Genomic DNA, 23658 nt, shown 5'->3' on the forward strand with positions numbered 1-23658 from the left:
AGGCTTGAGCCACCGCGCCCGGCCCTGAAATGCTTTTTCTTAATCTCACTCATGGAGTCTTAGCTTTTCTCTGAGCATCTGTTTTGGCTTTCTTCCTTCTAGAAGCTTTCTTCTGTTTATTTAAAGCTTCTGCTCCCTCCTGACTTCAGTGTGTACAAGGTCATTGCAGTGTCTCTCTACATGTCAAGGCTTCATCTTCAGAATGTCTTTATGCAACAAAACCCTCCCACTCATAGGTTGCAGTGATGCCTACTTTGATGTACCTGGTCTCATGTAGGTGCCAGTGAGGTTACGTGGTACAAGCCATGGCTGGCTTGGCTTAAGGAGCTGATGGAGGCTATGCAGAGTTCCTTATGTCTCTAGTACAAATATACACTTTAGATACTTACATATTTAGGGATAAGAAGTGGATATATATATATATATATATATATATATATATATATATATACATTACCACTTTCTAAAGGTACTTATGAATCTCTTAGCTGGATATATTATTATAATATTTTTATGCAGTCCAGTCACAGAATATGGATCTCAATGTATACACTTGCTTCACAGCACCACACCTAAGGAGGTTTCATTTACAGTTTTAATGAGGGGTACGAAGAATCCATGGTTAAAAGAGAGAGAGAGAGAGAAACAAGGAACTCCAATGATCAAAAGCTTGTTCTATTTGATCAAGGCATGTATACAAATGTAGAAATATTTGGTGAGTCTTATTTTCCTTGGGATTCCCTCCTCCTAATTATTTTCAGTTGCCTAAATTGGACTCATTATTTTCAGTTGCCTAGATTGGACTCCCTAGGAAAAGGCAGCCTAAACATTGAGCTTGACCCTGGTGCAGTTGGGACCTTTCACTGGAACTCATGGACCCTGTTGTCCCAAACAGGTGGTAGAAAATTAATGAAAGGGAAGAAAAAGATCCTGTCCCTGACATTCTGCACCTTCAAGGGAACAGAGCTGCAGGGAAGGAGAGCAAGAGGGAAGGTACAGCTAGAGGCCTGGCCACTTTTGGAGTAGTGTTCTAATGACGAAACAGTGAAGGTCAGGGACCGAAACCATCAAGTCTTCATCTTCCTGCTTTAAAATTCCCACAGTTTGCTTGATTCACCTAGTGGTTCATGTGAAAACCATAATACTGTGGTTTGAAAAGTTCCATTGAAGTGCTAATTTTATATTAATGTGAATGCATCTGGTATATGTAAGTCTTCTGCAATAGCAGAGGCTTTTGGCTGAGCACATTTCTAGACAGCAGAAAGATTTACTGCAGTGTAAGGGAAAACCCTGGAACAGGCATCAAAGCATCGGAACCTGTATTGGTCCCGATGAGCTGTTTGATGGGGGACCTTTAAGGCACTGTGTTCTTCATCTGAAAAATTTAGATGCCTTTTAAAAATTTATATATATATTATTGCACTTTAGGTTCTGGGGTACATGCGCAGAACATGCAGGATTGTTGCATAGGTACATACATCGCAATGTGGTTTACTGCCTCCATCTCCCTGTCACCCATATCTGGCATTTCTCCCCATGTTATCCCTCCCCAACTCCCTACCCTCCCCTAGTCCCCCACAATAGACCCCAGTGTGTGATGCTCCCCTCCCTGTGTCCATGTGTTCTCATTGTTCAACACTTGCATATGAGTGAGAGCATACAGTGTTTGATTTTCTGTTCTCATGTCAGTTTGCTGAGAATGATGGTTTCCAGGTTCATCCATGTCCCTACAAAGGACATAAACTCATTGTTTTTCATGGCTGCATAGTATTCCATGGTGTATATGTGCTACATTTTCCTTGTCCAGTCTATCATTGATGGGCATTTGGGTTGGTTTCAGGTCTTTGCTATTGTAGACAGTGCTGCAGTGGACATAGGTATGCTTGTGTCTTTATAATAGAGCAATTTATCAACCTTTGGATATATACCAGTAATGGGATTGCTGGGTCAAATGGAATTTCTATTTCTAGGTCCTTGAGGAAGCGCCACACTGTCTTCCACAATGGTTGAACTAATTTATACTCCCACCAACAGTGTAAAAGTGTTCCTATTTCTCCACATCTTTTCCAGTGTCTGTTGTCTCCGGAATTTTTAATGATTGCCATTCTAACTGCTGTGAGATGGTATCTCAGTATGGTTTATTTTTTAACAGTAGAACACTCACCTTACTTTTTTTTTTTTCTAAATGAAATCTTAAGTAGAAACCTAATATATATAAGATTTAATGCTGAGTTGGGACAGCCATTAAGCTCTCTTCTCCTCCAGCAGTCCTTAAGCCACCTCTGCAGAGCCCCAGGACACAGAAAATAGCTAGGAAATGATTAGACAATCTCCATGGTTCTTGAACTGTGCCCCTAGAGACTGATTCAGCAGCACTGGGCAGTGCCCAGGAGTCTGAATTTTAAAATTCCCCTCACCCAGTGAGTGATTCTAGTGTAGGCCTTAATGGTTTAGTCATTTCTTAGAGTCTCTTAGTCTGACTTGCTTTAGCTCTCTAAAACTCCATTGTACTCATCTGCAAACATGATTAAAATATCCTACTTCAAAGGTTTTTAAATAAGATCAGATGAGATAATGTACACAAAATTGTGACTTTTAAAATGACATCTGTTGAAAGATGATCTAAATACCTGACAGACTATAGAATGTTGCACTGTTCTAAAAATACCTGCCTGTTAAAATGCAGTCCAGAGAGTGTAAAAATGTCTTTAGCTACAAAACTTCTATGTTAAGATCTTCTAGAAAGAAGAACTCTTAATTTGGGTATTTTTACTCTAACAAGAGAAAAGGGATACGCATGCAATCTAACTAATTAAAGTAATATAGCTCTTAAACAAATAGTTCTTATTTTTTATAAGGTTTCTTTTAGGAATTTTATATATGATGGGGATAAAAAGGAGAATTTCTCTATTAGCTATGTACTTTTCCAACAACAGATCTTCAATTTGAAAAGAGATTGAGGATCTGCTGCTAATTTTCATGGGATATAAAGAACATTGTCTCTTTTGAATAAAAGACAGTCTTGTACATATTTGAAGTTCAGTTCTAGAGCATGTTATGTTTACTTCAATGCTCAAAACACTTGTTCATTTCAACATTCTCTGAACTTTATTTCCTCATGTATGAAATAAGCAGCCAGATGATTTCTATGTCTCTCATAATAAGCATAAGATTTTGCAGTTTGTAAACAACACTCAACAGGGGATATGTTACCTCAAAACATCTATGAAGTCAGGAAGATGGTGAAGCTGTTTATTGCTTCACTAAGTCAAGTTAAATTTCATTTTGGCATCACAAGTATTTTCTGGTCCACAATTGGAAAATACTCTAAGTCATTAGTCCCAAACCAGGCTTCTCCCCGACTTGCTAAAGAACAGAACTCTTGTGATTAGCCAGGTTTGGAAACCATTGCACAAGAGAACGATTTTGTGAAAAATTAACTTTTCCTGATGTGGTATGATGAATCCCAATCAGTTGATTACTCTCTTCTCTATGGACAGTGAGCTTGTTTTAATATATGTGCTGCATCCACTGCGTGTGTGTCTGGTTTGTCAAAGGCCTAGGCACTGTTGGCAATAGTTTTAATAACTGTTCACAGGTGGGCAAAATACAACATATATTGTACATCTTGTAAAGCAAAATGCAATATATCTTGCTGTAACATATGCAATATACCACTTGCTGCCATAGCAGTCTGAACTTTCATCACATAATCATGTCAACTTTATCTTTCCCATGGTAGTTTAAAAATTTTTTTTAAATAAATGCTTTCCTATGATGTCATAGTTATGGGGAATTTAATGTTAAATTGCAGCATACAAATAAGTAAGGTCATATTCTACCCCAAGATAGAATCAGATGAAAATCCTGGCCTAAATGGCTTACACAGATGCAAACATGTGTTTCTATACAACTCCCTATGGATGCCACTTGATAGACGCTGAGAGGCTCAGTTATTCCGCATCAATTCTAGAATTTCTTTGTGGATGAAGGGGAAAATTTTTAAGGGAAGTGAAATAGAAAAATGTGGAGGATAACAAGCTGCTATTGAAACAGTTTATTATATTATAAATCAACAGCTCCCTTTAAGCCCTGGCATTTGAAAAAAGATGGACACAGTGCATTTCAGTGACTAATTTTTTAAAAATTGCCTTTGGATATCTTCAACATTTCCTCCTCCAGCTTGGACACCTTCCTTACACCTGTGTTTTTGAATGTTTCTTACAACTGGCTTAGAAAATGTTTTTATTGGTTGTGAGACAGCTGGTAGCCTTAACTTTTACTTCATTATGTTCTTCTGAGCTTTGTTTTGATTGCAACTGGTGTCTAAGGTCTGTTATTCTGAATCCCGTGCAAATATATCCAATATATACTCTGATGATTTGGGTCCAATCGATGCTAAGCTATAATAAGATGTCCCTGTCATGTATCTCATATCTGTTATCACAGGTAAAGGAAAAGCTTCAATCTGAAAATTTGAAATAGCTCTTTTCATAGCTAACTATCTTAGGGATGGTGTTAGCAAAAACAGAAATCCACTGAAACTAGCTTGAATAAACAGGGTGCATCGCATCATCTTTCTCTGGGAGCTAGAAAGTCTGATTTTTCCTTGTTTCCCGTCTTCTTGTCATTATAAACAGAATGTCTTTAGTTAGTGTCTTTGGCTGCCAGTCCCTAGGAGAGAGACTCTGATTGGCTCAGGTGTCATGTAATCAAGTCAGCCTTCCTAGGGCTGGGGGTTGGTGGTGAGTAGATAGTAAAAGAAATGACATGGGGACTGGGCGGAAGTGACTGGTATTTTGAATAAATCACTATGGTTACTTTGCCAGTTTAGGCCTTAATATCTATTCTGTGCTTGTCTTTTTTTTTTTTTTTTTAATGTACTGCCAAGGTTAAAGCATTTTGAAAATCAGATTAGTTAGCCTTGAGAGGTCTTATTATTATATTTATTATTTGTGTGTGTGTGAGATGGCATGCTAGTCTTGGGACAGGCGGCCCCGATCCTTTCCTTTCCCTTATCCTACTCTGGTCTTCATCACTGGGGCAGCCGATGCTGAATGCCCATTGCCCAGCCTCCCATGATACCATGGTTCACAATAAACAGCACCTACAAGAGACTAACATGTGGATGGGGCGGAGAAACACGGTACTCCTTTCATCTTTCACTTCCTTGGGCGTGATCTAGTTTGGTGTCAGTGGCTTGCCTGCGGCTCCAGCCCTCATGGGCCATTACAGTTTTAGCTTTCTCTATGGCCCAAGCCCTTGGCTTTTTACAACATGTCTTTCTCTCTTTGTCTTTTCAGCTTAGGGTAGTAGCAGCTTCCTGCTATTCCAGTTGGCCTGTATCTACTTTGATTTCTCATCTTCCCCCTTACCTATGTAATTGATTCTTGATATTAAATTTCCTCTGGTTTAAATGTTTACAGTGCTTTATATAAAATTATATATATATGGGAAAATATATATATAATTTTCCCATTTGGACCAAGATTGATACAGATGGACAGATTATTGTCAGTTTAAGACAGTGTTTGGACAGTGTGATAGTATAGAATTAATTCTACTTGTCTCATATTTTTTTAAATTAATGAACTTCATTTTTTAGGTTTAGAGAAAATTGAGCAGCAAGTACAGAGAGTTTCCATATATTACACTCTTCTACACATACAGTTTCCCCTGCTATTAACATTTTGCATTATTAACAGCAGTGTGGTACATTTGATAAAATTGAAGAGCCAATATTGCTACATTATGTATTATTATTATTATTATTATTATTATTATAGACAGGGTTTTGCTCAGTCACCCAGGCTGGAGTGCAGTGGTGCCATCTCAGCTCACTACAGCCTGGACCTCCCTTTCTCAAGCAACCCTCCCACCTCAGCCCCCCAAGTAGCTGGGACTACAGGAATGTGCCACCGTACCCAGCTAATTTTTGTAGTGATGGGGTTTGCTGTGCTGCCCAGGCTGGTCTCAAACTTCTAAGCTCAAGTGATCCACCAGCCTCGGCCTCTGATAGTGTTGGAATTACAGGTGTGAGCCACCATGCCCAACCTGATACATTGGCCATAATATGTCATATTTATTCAATGAGTGAAAGGATGAGTTCTTCCTCTCTGTGAATGCCAGCTAGGTCTTGAGATTATTAACTGAAGTCCATAGTTTACATTAGAGTTTATTCTTTGGACTGTACATTTTCTGTGTTTTGACAAATGTATGATGTAGTATATGTACCATTACAGTGTCATAGAACAGTTTCACAGCCCTAAAAATTCCACCGATTCATCCCTCTCTCTTTCTTTCTAAACTCCTAACTGTCTCCATAGTTTTGCCTTTTTAGAAAGTCATATAGTTGGAATCATACAGTATGTACCATTTTCAAATTGGCATCTTTCACTTAGTAATATGCATTTAAGTTTCCTCCACATCTTTCTGTGGTTTGATGGTTTGTTTCTTTTTATTGCTGAATAATATTCCATCATATGGCTGTATCAGTTTGTTTACCCTGTTACCTTGTGAAGGACATTCTTGATTGCTTCCAAGTTTTGGCAATTATGAATAAAGCTGCTGTAAACATTTATGTTCGGGCTTTTTTTTTTTTGTGGACATAAGTTTTGGCTCATTTGGGTAAATACCAAGGAATGCAACGACTAGATCATATGGTAAGAGTATGTTAGTTTAGTAAGAAACTGCCAAACTGTCTTCCAAAGTTGTTTTATCATTTTGCATTCTCACCAGCCGTGAATGAGAGTTCCTGTTGCTCCACATTCTTGCCAGCATTTCTTGTCAGTGTATTGGATTTTAGCCATTCTAACATCATTTTTCCACTACTGATGTCCCAACCCTTTTCTTTTCTTGTGGTGAAAAGGTTAGATCAGTGGCTCTTTCATGACTGTTTGTAAGTACGTTTTGTTAGTCATTACTATTTCTTAGGTCCTTGTCTGTTTTTAAAGAACCTGTTATCTGACTGCTTCTTTTGGTTCTCATTGCTTTTTTGAGTCATTGTTATTCTATTATTTTGTTTTTTTATTATAGTAAAATCAGGCATCAAGGATGCTGTGTGTGTGTGTGTGTGTGTGTGTGTGTGTGTGTGCACAATGCACATCTAAGTGTACATGAGGCAAGTGTAGAAGAAGATTTCTTATATTTTCTGCAAGTCATTTTTTACTACAGTGGCCTATAACTCAGCAAAGAGAAAATGAGATTATGCTTTTCACTATTATTTTAGAAAGCATTCCAGGGCTTAGCCTATTTTCGCCATGTCTTTCATGTCAACTCCTGATGCTGCAACCTCAGCTCAAGCTTTGATCTCTCACTTGGTTCATTCCAATAACCTCCTATCTGGTGCTCCTGCTCATGCAGTGAATGAATGAGAGGGCATAAGCAGGAATGTGAACAAAACATCACAATCTTTTGTGTGTCAACATTGTGCTGAGAAGCAGGGATATACAGACCTGAGAGGTATTGGTCTGCCATCAAGGAACTTACAGTCTAATAGAAAGAAGAATTAGGTAAATATATGATTACAACAGAGTTTGGTAGGTTAAACAAGAAAGATATCACACAACGAACCATCTACTTATTTGTGTATACCCCCAGGTAATTGGTTTTGGATGGGAGACTGCTTACTATACCAGTAATTCCAGCAAGCAATGGTGAGGATCTTAACTAATTCATAGGCAAAGATTTTAAGATCATCTGGGAGACTAAGCTTCATAAAGCACAGTGCAGGTCATGGCTGTTAAAATCCTTCAGTGGGTTTGCATTTACCATTAAACTAAAGCCAAATGCCTTAAAAATTAAGGTGGTTCATGTCTTGACCTTTACCTCCCCCTCCAGCCTTGTCTCATTTTACTCCTGCAAATATATTGTATATCCTAGTTGAACCAGACTACTCACTGTTCTCCATGTAGGCCTCCATGCCCTTCTCTGCTCATGCTACTCTGACTATAAAACTTTCTTCTTCTCTGCCAAAAATCTTACTTATCTTTCTAGTTCAAATAACAGTAGATCTGTGAAGATGTTGAGAGATCTCTGAATACATAATCTCCTGCCTGCTTCAGTCCTGCTAGCCATGTATATCTCTTTTTATGTTTTACCAGAATGTGATTATTTGCATAATTCACTTTCTTGGATCATCTTCTTTAGTAGAAGGTTCTTGAAATTTTTTCCCCCAGAGTTATGGCCATAATATGTCATATTTATTCAGTGAGTGAAAGGATGAGTTCTTCCTCTCTGTGAATGCCAGCTAGGTCTTGAGATTTATAGTTGAGAAGATGTAATTCCCAGGGAAGCATAAATCTCACTGTCCTTCCAACCAAATGACCCAGATGTAACTGTGCAATTAAAAAACAACTCTCTTGATCCTTTTTCTACAAAAAGGATCAAGTCACTGTTTAAAATATTGCTTGTTCTTCCCACAGGTTTCCATTAAGGTTGTGTATTACACTCTATAAATATCCTACATCCTGACCTACAATTGAGTGATAGTTGTCTTCCCCTCTGATTATTAGGGTTCTATCCTGTGTCTAGAGATTATTCAGTACTGTGAGGATACAAGTCAGAAGTCTTCTTTTTTAAGGGGAAAGAAAAGAGGGTTCTGTGGGGAGGAAGCAGGGAAAAGTTGGAGTCACCACTTGGAAATGGCAAAAACAGACACTCACCCACCCATACTTGTGTGGTCATACAACAGATAAAACTGTTCCTGTAGTCTCCCCAAATCATGCTGGGATTGATACGGGGCTGTCATTGACCAGTGTTTTTGTGCTTGGCAAACGGCTAAACACTTTTGCATCTATTATTGCTTTGGAAAAAAAAACAAGCTACCAAATTTGTCAGCAAGGAGGTGGCTTGATGAGAGTAGCTTTGGGGAGAGGTGGTTAATATATGACTAAGTACACAGAAGGGACCCTGCAGAGAAGGCCATGTTTGAGATAGTAGGTAACAGGGAGACCTAGAAGGGAGAAAGCAAACAAATAAAAGCAACACTTTAGGAAGATTTTCAAGGTAGTGTTTCCTCCCATGCAGAGAAGTTGACGGGAGAGGCCAACCTTAGCAGAGAGCCTGTACTTGAGATAAGCTCAAACATTCTTAGACCACAACACCCCCCAGCACCTTGTTCTCTGGATCATGTTATAGCCCTTGCTGTGTCTGGAGTTTTGCCTGCCCCACCTTTCCATTTGGAGCTCCAGTCAGCTCTGAAGGTAGAGGTGAGTGCATCAGAAGCACGAGTGTGGCAGATGACCCATGGGAGGGAATGTGGTTAAGACAGGAGATGCAAGGATCAAGGACGAGAACTTGGGAAGAGTTGTGAAGAGATAAGAGAGTTAGGAGTCAAAGAGTCAGAGAGCTTTGTACAAAGTTCAAGAGATAAACACTGAATCAGGCTACTGTAATTACAGCAAAATCAAATGAGTTTTAAGAAGAAGAGAATGCTCTTTGGAGTCAAAGAATCTAGGAAGCCTAAACTGTGGCCCTGGTTAGAATGGATTACCCTCTCATCTCTGCTCACCTTGCACAGCTACCACTTTTGGAAGGACCAAATCTACAATTGGCACCATAACCTCCCTTACACATATTATCTATGTAAGTCATTACAGCAAGCTTATGAAGCAGACACCATCATCATCAATTATTTATTTATTGCAGACGAGGAAACTCCACTCATTGTAAATAACTTGCCCAAGTTTGCATGGCTACCAGAGCTGGGATTAAAACCCAGATATGTTTGTTTCCAAAGTCTGAGTTTTTAGTGCCGGTATTATTTCATGGCACTTGATTGTGTGTATGCGTCTCCCCAATATTCCCTCCAAAAAAGCTGGCCCTTTTCCTATGGATTCTTTGATCTGTATTACTTTGTGCACATAGTAGCTGTGTGATGCAGATAAAATGAAAGAGTGAAAGAAGTGGAATGGAAAAATGAGAAGATTCAAAGGATGATAGAGAAGTAATCACTATCTTCTGAAGTCCAACTGCAAAAAAGCTACCTCTGACCTAAGCTTGGTTTACTATTCTCTCTCCCAGGTGGTCTGTAGGTATCTCCAGATCTCCGTTTCTGCTTATCTGACTGTTCTAAGAATTACCCTGGAGTGACCCCTTGATCATAATTGTTAAGTGTAACATTCTAAATCTGTAATAATTTTTGACTCACTGGCCCTTTCCATTTCCTGAACATGCTAGCTGTCTAACAAAACTTCATTTGCACAGTTTTCTATAGTTTTCCAGATGTACTGTGGGCTGATCTTGGTAAAAAGAACACTCAAGGAGTGTTGAGTGAAACGGGAGTATTTTTCTCACTCTAAATGTAATGTTTGATTTACCCCTCCCTGTCATCTGAAAAAGAGACTACCTACAGTATAAAAGGAGTAGAAAAGAACTGCGGATTCTCAGATAAATGTAACAGGCAATAGGTCTGAATAGTCACCTTTGTTTAGACACTCCCGTGCAAATCAGATTTTCTCCTAGGTGAGTGAATGTTCAGGGACAGGTGAAACAGCGGTGGTGGATAGCGTTCTATTAAAATAAAAAGGACTGCATACAATAAAAGTTTAGTGTTTGAATGAGCCACAAGGATCACCTAATTCACATTGCCTCTCGCAGATGAGGAAATGGAGATTAGCTAACTGGCCTTAAAGTCACAAAACTAAGAAGGAAAGGAGTCCGTCTAGGCTCTTTCCATCTTATTCTCTGGTTATTGTAGCAAATTGCTACCAAAATCTTCTCAACCCTCCCCTGTCCAACTCTCCTGAAACCAAATACTGAGCTTTTCAAATGTTTCTCATCTTGGGGCTAGGAAATTTATTTTGCGATATGCATACCAGTATCCATTTCTTGAGGCATATATAATAGAATAATTGGAAGGATGAATGAAATGATTTTGGAGCTGGGTTGATTCCCTGACTGAAGACATGGTCCTGAGTGAGCCAGGCATGTGCTGTGTGGGTAAGACTTAGGGGCTGCCATGATAAGCCAGACATGGCCCTGGATCTTTAGGGCTTCAAGAATAGTGAAACTGGCTTCTTGTTCTGCCACTCAAGAGCTAGACTTGGGATAGTTACCTAACTGTCTTAGAGCCTCAGTTTCCCCATCTCTAAATTGGGGATAATAATAACTCATAGAATTATTGCAAAAAGGTACGCACAAAAATCCTAGTACACAGGAGCTCAGTCCATGGTAGCTGATATTAGTCACTTCATTTTACAGGTTAGAAAATTGAGCCAGAACAGCTGAGTCATGTGCTGAGGTCCACTCAGGGGTCGGCCATGTGACTTGCCCACTGATCCTTATTTAGGTGGCTAGCACTCTCTTCCCATGCTCAAGGATGCACCCTTCACTTAAATTTTGTTGAATACTATCTTATGCAGTAGCTGTTCTTTGTATTAATTTTTACATTGCAATCTCTTGGAATGTGAAAGCAGATGACTGAATGATCTAGCAGGTGTTAAGGGGAAAAACACCCCAGAAATCCTCAAATTTAATTCTTCATTTCTTATAATTAAAGGAACTTCAGAGGCCATTTAATGTATCCTCCACATTTGGTCATACAAATAAAGTCTTTGCACTGGCTTTCCTAAAAGCTATCTGTTAATTTAAAGGATGCTTATTATCATGGAATCATCCTATTAAAGCACACTCATGGTCATAGAGCTTGCTATTTTATGTTACGCATTTTAGAAACTATTCAATAGTGGGTCCCCTTCAGACTGGCATGGTGGGTTTACTGTTGTGTAAAGGAAAAAAAGGTAAAGAGGTAGATTGGTGCCCATTTAGTATATTCACATGCTTTCAGAGAGATTTAAATTTAAGGGCAAATGAAATTTTAATAAGTACTTATATGTTATCTATACAAAACTTCATTTTAGGAAAAAAATAAAGTCTGTTACCTCTTTCAGGACAGAGTTTTAGTGTGCTCGCTCTGGACCAAGGCTAGGGAGAGGTATCCTCTTCATTGAAGTTCCACCTCTCGTCTCTTTCTTCATCCTCATTAGACATCTTTTCCCTGGGGTTTCTACTCCCTCAGGATCACTGGGGAGATTGTGGCAAATGTTGAGCCCTAGGCTTATCCAGACCAGCTGAATCTGATCTTCTAGAGGTGGGGTGGAGTGGTTTTGGGAGAATCCACAATTTAAACAAGTTCTCCAGGTGATTTTCCCTACAATAAAGTTTGGGAACATCTACAGGTGTGTCTGTTTATTGTCTCCTCTGGTCTTTGCTTTAAACTGGTGGTTCTCAAAGCTGGTTGTATGTACAAACCACCTGGGGAGGCTTGAAAAAATGCTGATGCCTAGTGATCCTGAAACATTTTGGTCTGGGATGGAGCCCAGCCAACAGCATTTCCTCCAAGTGATTTTCATTTGAAGCCAGAGTTGAGGACCAAGGCAATCCTTCCAGGATCCCTGACTGATACTGTCAATGCATCCTCCTTCTGTCCCTGTATTTTGCCCCTGTTCTATCACTTTCTAATTTGCTACTTCCTTTACTTGCTTTGTACATCTTTAATTCCTGACAGATGGGATTCATAGACCGTTTGGCATATTAAAAGGGATCGTGTAAAGCACAGAAAGCAGGAAGTAAATCAGCATTTAACGTCTGTATTGCTTGCTTGTAACATCCAGGAAGGTGTGTTCCTTTCACCATCCTATAATTCAAATGATGCCCTTTGCACCTGGCTCTGTGATTCTGATTATAAAGGTGACACACCTTAACAATAAAACAAGAGAAAAGGAGGAGCGATCCAATTGCTGCTGATGTTTCAATTTACTATTATGACATGGGGAAGGGTCCTGGGGCACATATTATTATGTCATTTTTTATATCTCCTGTTGCTTTGGGGGATTCAGGCTGAAGACTGGACTTGATCTGTTTCCTTCATTCTATGACGTGGAGACCTTTCTCCTCTTTTGGAGTTTAGTGATTGTTATTTCATTCATTATCTTCACTTAATAAATATTTATTGGGCACTACTGTAATGAAAATGCATGATCACGTGCAACAATATGAATCTTGCTGACATAATGTGGAACAAAAGAATTCAGACACAAAAGCAAATGTACTATATGATTTTTGTGAAGTAAAAGCAAATACAATTAATGTATGCTGTTATAAATCAGGATTGTGATTACCCATGGGGGTGTATTGAGTGGAAGGGGCACATGGGGGCATTTCTGGGGTATAAGTAATGCTCTGTTTCCTAATATGGGTCTTAGATACAGAGTATATTCAATTTGTAAGAATGGATTGAGTTATTTACTTATGATTTGGGCATGTTTTGTAGCTACTCTATATTCCAATACAAGTTTAAAAACTATATAAAGAGAAATATTTACTGGGCACTGCAAGCCACTGGGGATTCAGTGGTACATAAGTCAGACACATGCCCTGCATGCCCTGCTTTTATAATATATACAGTCAGATTGGGAATACAGGCAAGTTAGAGCAAATACAATATTACGAGGTTTTCTGGAGAAAACGACAGCTAAGATGAGCTTTGCTATGTGAATAGGAACTGATTCGTATAAGGGATGGTGATAGGAAGGATGTTCGTGGCAGCAGGAACAGCATGGACATGGTTCTGAAGGATGAGCGGGAAGGGTGGAACAGAGGAACTGCAATGATGTAGCGCGATTGGGATGTGGTGAGTAAGAGAACGAGTGACAGAAGAGGAAAACAGATAAACTAGGACTTCTTTGTAAGCCATTGCAGAAGGTGGGCAATATGCTGAAGTCAAAATTTCGTTGAGGGGGACATAGCAAAGTACAGTCTTTATCCAATGTGGCTTTAGAAGAATTACTGTCACGGCAGAGTAGGAAGTAGATTGGAGAGGGCAAGTCTGAAGGCTCAGATGCCTGTAATCCAGGCAAGAGATCAAGAATCTCTAGTGATGACAGTGGCAGTGGTGTGGGGAGAGGTACTGGGAAACATTTAGAGGTTAGTCTTGCCAGGAGTTGTTGCTACACTGGACGTGAGAGAGAAGGAGAAGTTGAAGTAGAGCAGCTAAATAGATTGTAAACTCTGGCAGGAAGATGGCGAGTTCAGTTCTGGACACAGAATGAGACTATCCCAACTCCAGCTGAGAATCCTTCTTACAAAGGTGAGTTTTCCCGCTTTGCCTCCAGTCCTTTCTTGGAGCAAGAACTATTTCAAAACGACCACATTAATGGTTAAATGAAAAGATGCTACTTGGTCCATTCATTGGGCAACACCAGATGAGTCTCTTAACCACTAGGTTTCTCAGCTTCTTTCCCTGTAACCTGGTGGCAAGCAGCATGCTCCACCTATCCACAGGGAAGTAGTGATGAGAAAATAAAATTCCAGTTCTAATCATGTTACCTAAATGCAAGGAGTTGTTATTCTTGTTATTATTGCATCACACTTAGTCTTGGAGAACATTTCCCAGTGGTTTCTTCTACAACTGATGTTAGATGATATAAAATGTCTATGTCCTCTCTAACTTCAGGTTTTCATGAAAAATATTTCTGATATTGGTGGAAAAAGGACCGGAGTCAGCCCTTCCTTTATTTTTACCTTTGAGATGAGATCTTCCTGTTCCTATATTTGTCATGTTGGCATTTTGGGTCATCGTGTGTTTCTAATAAGTTGTTCTTGAAGATTATGTTCTTTCTGAAGTTGTATACGTTGCTTTAGTTCTGTAACTGGTGCTACCACCAGACGGGTGTGTATGCAGCCCTGTACTGCAACCACTTCTCACCTGAGAACCTCGGCCCCTAACTAAAGGCCAAATGACTCCCACAGGTTGCCTCTCCCTCTCTCTGAGTATTAGTTGTATGTCTAAGGAGATAAATGAAAGTCTTTCTTGTATCATGTGTGTTTTAAAAATTTTTTCAGCATGAAAGGTCAAGTTTAATTACGTTTGCTTCACAATTTACACTAGAAATCACCAAGTTTGAGATTACTTATATGGTTACCTAAAGTTTCTAAGTTAGGTTCAGTGTATGATGTTTTGAGGCAGTCTGACTTAACCATGTATCCTCCTTAAGTTCTGAAATAATTTTATAATCGTCATATATCAATATGAAGGTTTATTATTTTTAGTATTAGGCAAAATATAAATAACTATTTCCTGGAAATATTAGATGCTAGAATCAATTGATATAGTTCTGTTCCAGATACAATAAATAACTTGATGGTTGTTGAATATGTAGTGTTACATGCTGTTAGAAAAGAATCAATCTGACTGGAGAATTTATTACATATTTAATTTACTTTCACCATCTCTGTGTATCTTACTGCCTTTCTGAATATTGAAGTTGTACAGTGATCTTTATGCTTAGAGATTCCAGATGTATTCCTGGTCATTTTCTTTTTTATATCTGTTCTTTAATTCATTAATTCTTTTTTTTAACCTGTGCCCAAACCATTCTTTAATCAATACACTAAGATTTTTTATTTTGCTGATTAGATTTTTTATTTTTAGTATTTCTGTTTAGTTGCGTTTTAAAATCTGCTTGTCTTATTTTTGCTTTACAAATTATATAATTTCTCTGATTTCATTCAGCATTGAAAACAATCTTAGGTTGCTTTTTACCCATAACTCTTAGGTTGTGAATTATGCTGTTTGCTATATCAGCTGATTCTTTTCTGTAGTTTTTGACTGTGACCTTATCTATTGTGAAAACTCTTCCACACGCCTTGGCCAAGGGCTGCAACATTCAGGGGGACTCAGTTTCCCCAAGACAAACCTTGTCTTGGACCTTCTTATTTTCAGACCTGCCTTCCTCTCTACTTCCAGAAGTGCCTGGTGCCACTGATTTCTGAAACACTATCCCATGAAACTATACTCTTCTATTTTCATTTCATCCATATACTTGTGGATAAGAAAGAGCCATATTTAAAAGCTTCAATTAAGAATATTTTAAAACACGAATGTACATGACATTAACTATGACCATGGGGTGATTGTTTTACTGTTCATATATTAGTTACGCACACATGTATCATCATATAATGGCCATCAGAGACACAAAGCTGAGCAGAGCTTATCTCATTGAGGAGATTAAAGAACAGTTCTTACACAATCTGATAAACACTATTGCAGAACAAAGTGTTCTGGGAGACCAGGAGATAATAATTATAGCAGCAGTTTATGAATATTTATTTTGTGCCAGGCACTGTGCTAAAGATCTAGTTTTAGTGATAGCTCTGAAAGGCAGCTAACAGAGAAAGACACAGGTTAATATTCTCATTTTATAAGTGAGAAAACAGAGTTCATCTGTGGAACAAGAGTTATACCCCTAGTAAGTGACAGAACTGGCTTTTCAAGCAGACGTCTCTTGTTCTGAACCACTCTTTATGAGGAGAAACTGGGGAGGACTTCAGACAGGAGATGACAATTGAGCTGGGTCTAGGATGAGGAGGCATCGGCCAGGTACGGGTGTTCTTGAAAAAAAAGTCCTAAAGGCATGTGGGGGTCTGAAAATGGGGGGCAGCTTGCTGTGATGGCGACGTAGGAAATGCGGAGGCAAAGCGAGTGAGGAATGAAGATGAGTCTGGAAAAGTAAAATGGGGGAACAGGTCCTCAAGACCTTAACGGCCTATGAGCATCCTGGCCAGCCATTTTACTTCACCAGGATTCAAGAGGAGTAAAGGGGTGAGGCACCCCTTTACAAATTGAAGTTAGGGGTAAGTAGACCATTGATAGACATTTAAATAAGACAAAGTTAATATTGGCCTTGTGAATGAATTCTGTTACCGTTTGCTTTGTGGGAATTTTTTATGTACCAGAGAGCTACTGTCAAATATGCAGGCTGCACCTACCATTCTGATGTGGTGTTTACCCTGCAAACACTGATGGCCTCACTACACTGTCCTTCCCTTGCTGCAAAGCATCTGTTTCAGTTTATTACTGAACTCCACCTTTGGATTTTCAAGCAGCAACTTTTTTTTATGATTTGCTAAGGTTGAATTTTGCAAGACAACAAAAATCCCAAAACACCTGTGTTCTGAAGAATACATGCTCTGTACTCTATATAATGACTTTAGGCAACAAAGCTAAAGATATAATAATAATTAATAATAACAAAACTTGTGGTAACATTTAGAGTATTGCCAGTGATCTATGGTGTTTTATCATTTTATTGACATATGAATGTTTGATTATCAAATAGGTAGAAACATCTCTCCATTATGTATCATCACTCAGATATTGTGCTGTAGATTAGGGTTTTTTTTTTTTTTCAATGTTACAGTGACAGTTTTTATAATTTGTGTAGGAAAATCATGTTTTTTGAGGCATTCTTCTAGATTCACAAAGGGATTCCCCTATTTCACTAGTGTATATTTTACGAAAAGTGAAGACATATAAAGCGTTGCTATTTATTGCCGCCCTTTGCCGATATAGATATTTCTTTTTTGAATACGTGTGTAGAGTGATTCAACAGAGGCTATCCGAGCACGCTATTTCATTCGAAATCCCAGTGAAGTGTCTTGTCACTTGTACAAGCTTGGTTGAAGTTGTGTGCTTGGATTGTGTTTACTGTCAGCTGTTCCTTTCATTTCAGTGTGGGGTAATCACTAACTTCATGTATTTATTTCCATTTTGCCAATTAACTTAAGTTGTTAGTGCAGATTTATATGTCCTGGTTCTTCTAAGTCTTTGCCAGTTACTTTGGAACATTGAACACTTAACTGTGCTTGCTCTGGGGTACTAGCAATGAAACGGTAATTAACTGAGATGGTTGCATCTTTTCCTTAAAAGCTAGAGAATAGGATTACTGTCCAATAAACAGGCTGAAAGCAACATAATGATAACTCTTTTGATAATAAGTTTTTACTTATAGTTAACATAATTTTTTACATTAAACACTACAGAAATGAAAACTAATTAAATTATGGCTTGTCAGATGTAATAAAATGCCAACAGATCAAATCTGGCTTGGCTCAGCAATGCTCTAGAATTTATGTGACGTTTTAACTGAATCATAAAATGTTAATTAAGCGGAAATCTTCACCAAATCCGAGTAATCTGATTGAGTTCAGCTGTAGCTACGAAGCAAATAGAATTTTCTTTTCTAATTACATTTTTGTTATCTTTAAAAATTCATTTATGGTTATCGAAGACACACTTAGAAATAACTTTAAAAAATGTTTTAAGATTAATCTTTTTCATCACTTCCAACATTTTGGTCATTTTCCTGTGGTGAATAGTGAAATAGGGATGAATTATTTCAAATGTTGTCTCAATAGTTACATTGAACTTCAGAGACTCTTCGTAGTTATCAATAGATTAGCAACATATGCCAAGTCTCTACTGATATAACTAGATAAGAATGCTAAGGAACTGAATAGATACTAAATACACATCTAAATGTGTGTTTGTGTGTGTGTGTGTGTGTGTGTATACTGTGTCTATGTGTGTGTCTGTATATGTGTGTATATATATATATATATATATAGTGTATAGGAATATACATAGTTTGTGTGTATATGTGTGTATATGCATAGATGCTGGTATTTGTTTATGTATTGTGTATATGTATACATATAGCACCTGTATTTGTGTGAATGTTTATGTATATATACATTTTTTCCAACCCATTATGATTTTATAAGCTGCTTAATATAAATCTGGTACTTTAAAAGTGTGAAATCCAGGGATGATATGAGAGGGTTTATTTGTGTTGTGTGACCTTTAGATACTTGATTTGGGGCACAGATGAAGATAGAGATGAGGGGAATCTGAGTTGGGACATTCTGAAAGTGATACAGAGGGAGAGATATTCTAGGTATACAAAGGACTAGTGTATTCAATGGGAGCAGCAAACCCTTACTCATTCTCTTCTTAAAAGTCTTCAACTCAGTTTACTGGGAGATCTTTTTTAAAAAAAGGTCAATATATTATCAATTTTATCATGATTATTTAAAGTATCTATTTTTAAAAGCATATATAGCCATTTTTGTAGATACATTATCTGGTTTCATAAAATCAGAGATTTTTGGACAGTACTTTAATCAGCAACTTTCTTTTCCTAAGTTTGATACAACATGTTCTTCAGCAAGAGGTCATGGTCATTGCTGACATTTTCTTGGTTGTAGCATTCCTTCTTTTAGATTCTGAGTCTCTGGACAATTAAGAATCTGTGAAAACGGGGTGTGTGTGGGATGAATTAGCTTGTGTTAGATTTCCACATTCCCAGGGAAGTTCATTTCTTCCCTTTGTGAAACCTCTCCCTGTGGTTTATAGTTTGTGCCTTTCTCTGTTAAGACTCAAGTGTCTGTTTCCTTCAAAGTTTACTACATTTTTGAAAAGAAAAGCTAGCACAACTATTTTTATGTGGATGTGTCCATCCTAGACAAAAGGATTTTAACTTTCTTCATCTCAAAACCTAAGATATTTGCAGATCTTTTTCATTAGAAGGCTAATGGCTCATTTGAACATCTGTTTCTTTTTCTCCTTTAGGGATTTCCAACTATTCCCCAACCTCTGAGTGAATATGACAAAAATTACTCTGGTGCTCTGTGCTAACATAATGTAGAATGAAATGTATAATCAGATGCTCATTTCTAAGAGACGCGTCAATCTCAGTGTATCTAAAGGTGGACTCCTGATATCCAAACCCCAGGCTACATGCCTCACCACCCTCCCCTCTGGCAACCTGCTATTTCCTGCACCTCGTCAATACCCGTTGATGGGATCATCATCTTTCCAGCAATCCCCATATCACCTTGGCCCATACCATCCTTGTCTACCTTCTCTATCTCACCCTACTTGACTTTTTCTTTTTCCCGTAGCACTTACTGTCTCTTAACACACTGTATGATTCACTCATTAATAATGTGTATCATCTATGTCTGTCTCTCTGAATTAGAATGTAAGATTTCTCAAAGGCACAAGGGCAAGGATCTTTGACCCAAAGGCCTACAATAGTGCCTCCATGGAGGGCACACAACAAATATTTGTAAATAAAGGATGAAATAAGCAATAAAAACATCCATAAGAGAGTCTTTTGTTGGCTATTTTTAATGTTTAGAAGTAGCTAGAAGTATTCAATATCAAAGAATCCCTTGCTGACTATCTAAATAAAGACTGTCCCAGATTTGCTATGATTTGGCTGTAAAAATAACAGTAAGCTGAGTTAGGTTGGTTTCTAGGGATATCCAGCAAGTAAAACAATGTGTACGGACTAGAAGAATGTCTTTCTAATTTATTAATAATTAATCTTTGATATGAAACACTTCGAGAACTGGTGCATGTGGAAAAAGGCATTTGCTGTGGTCCTGAGAAAAATCCAGTTTCTCTTTTGCTGCCATTCTTCTGATTCAGCATGGTCACCTTATTCAAAGAACTCTGCTCTGATCCTGACAATACTCAATACATTCGATGATTAAATATTTTTCTGCTTAAACTCTCTCATTCCAGCTGCAGAAATTATAATTAGGTAGTTTTGTTTTCTTTCTGGCCCTAAGCAAGAAAATATATTTGTTTTCATTAAAATTTTTCTTAGAAAATGGGGGAAAAAGTAATGAGGAGAAATAATTCATATTTCATTTTCTTTTCAAATAAGACAGAAGGCTATTATTGTTTGTAAGCTAAATTGTATAGATAATTTGTGGGTTGCCAAAGTTGAATTTTATAGTGAAAAGAATTATTACCATTTTAGCTTTTCCAGAAAGACTGGCTTTTACTGAATGTGTTTGATTAAAAGAGTCTGAATCTCAGATACCTTATTTTGAGTGATATCAATTCATTTTCTATACTTTACTTTGTAGGACCAGTATTTCAACTGATATGATGATCTACTTCAAACTGACATAATAGAGTTTTAGAACCAATGGGACAGGAATAGAGTTTTAGAACTAGTGGGACAGGAATACATGATTAAAGAACTTATAACCTGTGGTTCTATAATCTGATGTAAACCATCAGAAGATTCATACAACTTCAGAACTGGAAGGAAATTGAAGATCTTTTTCAAAAAACTAATTTTATATTTGTCAGAGTTTTCACTGAGGGACATTCCATGACTTGCCCAAAGGTTTCCCCTTCACACAGCTGGTTAGTGGCAGGACCGGAGCTAGACACAGGCGTGATGACCAGTGGGGCAGAACTTTTTCATGATGTAGTTTGCTTTATATGATTTTTTTCCTTCTTAATTTCAATTTAATTTTATTATTGGTATTATCACTGGAATATAAATTCTGTCACATTTAAAATGTCATTTGTTACTTGTGATGTTTTTAAAAAACACATTTAAAGTAAGTTTTGTGAATATTTGTGATTTCTTTTTCTGTTCCTTTTGAAAAAATAAAAACAGTCCTTGTCTGAGTATATCTGCTTGCTATTCATATATTCAATACCAAGCCTTTCAAGAATTCAAGATATACCATAGTTTATTGTATTATTTTCCATTTGTGGGATGTTTCCCTCCTGGTTAAATTTCCCTTTTCGTTTGTTGTAGTTATGCTCAACTTACCTTTTCAGTCTCTGCGTTCTGGATGGTGACCATACAATTGAAGGGTAGTATAGGTTTAAACCGTATTTAGGTGCTGTCCTAATGATTATATCCATTTTAATTTTCCAGAAGCTGAATTTTGAGCTGAAGGACCTGCTACCTTGGAACCTGACCTTCTGCTTTAGCTTGGCTGTGGAGAACATTCTTGATTGTGCAGAAATAATTCCTACGAGGAAGCAATTTGTATCCAAGAGCTATCATGTTTCAAATACCATTAGTAGAAGAATTTAGCAGTGCTGATCAATTTCGATAAATTTGGAAGAGAAAACAGAGATTTGTAAATTATTATGGGAAACAGAATCTGCAGATTGGTGGGAGGAGGGAAAAGAGACCAGAGGAGGAAGGAAGCCATGTCCTAAATAAGACAGAGCTTGGTTATGTCCGGGTGGTGCTGTAGGGAGAGAGAAAAATGCACTAAGTTGCCCCAGTGTCCAGCTCCCTCTGGAAAGCACTGTGCTTTAGGGTAAAATAGCCTTCAATGGAAAGCAAGCAGAATTAAAGCCCATCAACCCAGGAGTGCCTGGCTGACAAGTCCAGCCGTAATGGTGAGGAGAGACAGTAGTTGATCTTGAATCATCCGAAACCTGGTTCCAGAGCTCGGTGGGTGCTAACTGCAAGGACATACCTCGAGGAAGGAGTCTTTTGAGCCCAGAATGGATCTTCAGGAGGGAGCAAGCTCTGATAAGGAGGATGATGAAACATGGGAAACTATGCAGCCTGAGCAGAGAAGCAAACATACTTTATAATCTGATAGGTCAGCCCTGGGAGGGACATAACCCCAGAAATTGTGGGGGGATGTAAACTGGCTTGTATATGTTAGGTCTCCCTAGACTTTTCAGTGTCTCAGTGTATCTTGTTAGTATTAGATGTGTTCATTATGGCAGGTGTCTGTAAGTAACTGTCTATTGTCAGTCCTTCTCTCTCTGGTTCCCTTTCCCTCATTAGATTTTGCTGGATAGAGGACTGACTGTAATGCCTATTGTCCCACCCAGCCTAATAATTGTACCCCCACCCTCATCTCTACCCTCTAGCAAACTCCCTACCTGGCCCGATATCTACCCCCTTGGCATTTATCATGATCTAATATTCCATATAATTTACCTATATATTATATTTATAATTTACTATCCGTCTTCCTCTCCCGGAATATAAGCCCCATGAAGGTGGAGGATGCTGTCTCTTCTCTTAGTTTTTGTTTCCCGAATGCCTAGAACAGTGCTGAGGGCTTAGGAAGTATCGAGTAAGTAAATATTGCCAAAATTGTTGGGTCCTTCATTGAATATCTTGGTTAGTGGCATATATCTGATGGTTCCGTGATTCTCCATTCTTTGCAAGCAGAGCTGCAAAGCCAGCTTTTAAAATGAGCATAGTCTCTTGTTTCTCTGAGCTGGGAGCAAGTGCAACAGGATTGGCCTGAAAGGAGAGAGAGAACATAAATTCAGCTGGGACTGGGACTGACCTGGGACCCAGAAAGACTGAAGCACAATGTAAAGGGCTTTCTGCTCGAGTTGACTCTAATTAGAAAAGGCCCAGAATTTCCCTCAGTGCCCAGCTTACAGTTAGGAGACCTTGCATCTAATTCTGTTTCTGTCACAAATGCACTACATGATGTTGAACAGATTACTGTGTTTATTTCACTGTTTATGAGATGAGGGTAATAACAGTTTACCTTTTCGTGTTACATAAAGCTTTTTAAGATAACAACATGAGACACAGTAAAATGCTGTAAAGTTGAAGATGCTAAACATTTGTAAACACACTATTATTATTAAAGCTTTTATCTTTAAATCTTTTCCCTAAGATACCATATTGCTATGTGTAGGCTGAGATTTTAAGGCTTGATAGATATATATTTTTTTAAGCTAATACTGTTTGCCTAGTTTCCATAGGAGACATTTCCTGGTTTAGAATATCAATGAGTTTTTATATAATTTTTTTTTTTTTTGTATCTTCTTCATTCGGACATGAACTGAGGTTAGTACACTGGCAATCAGAAACTGATGTTTGGTTATTGAGGATCACCTACTTGGGCTGAGAAAATCCTGAATTTGAAGTGAGGAGTGGGATAAAGGTTGCATGGAGGGCCTGAGGGGGAAGGCTTGGCAGGTACCGAGGAATGAGTTTGGCAGGAACTCGCCCATCAGGTGCATGGGCCATAAAATGAGGCCACGAGGGACACAGTGTTCCTGAT

General features: G+C 38.2%; 1 long non-coding RNA gene across 2 annotated transcripts in view; it reads left to right on the plus strand.

Moving 5' to 3' along the window:
* Positions 1–23658, plus strand: part of LOC108307437 — a 232296-nt gene that overhangs the window by 202582 nt on the left and 6056 nt on the right. The window contains exon 4 of one of the 2 annotated variants that reach the window (XR_005201243.1): positions 21537–22453. The exons of the other annotated variant lie outside the window; for it this stretch is intronic. This is a non-coding gene — a long non-coding RNA (uncharacterized LOC108307437). Of the gene's footprint in view, positions 1–21536; positions 22454–23658 lie in introns of those variants that run through there. 2 annotated transcript variants of the gene reach the window in all.

Source organism: Cebus imitator, unplaced genomic scaffold (assembly GCF_001604975.1).
Source record: "Cebus imitator isolate Cc_AM_T3 unplaced genomic scaffold, Cebus_imitator-1.0 Scaffold4, whole genome shotgun sequence".
Lineage (NCBI taxonomy): Eukaryota > Metazoa > Chordata > Mammalia > Primates > Cebidae > Cebus > Cebus imitator.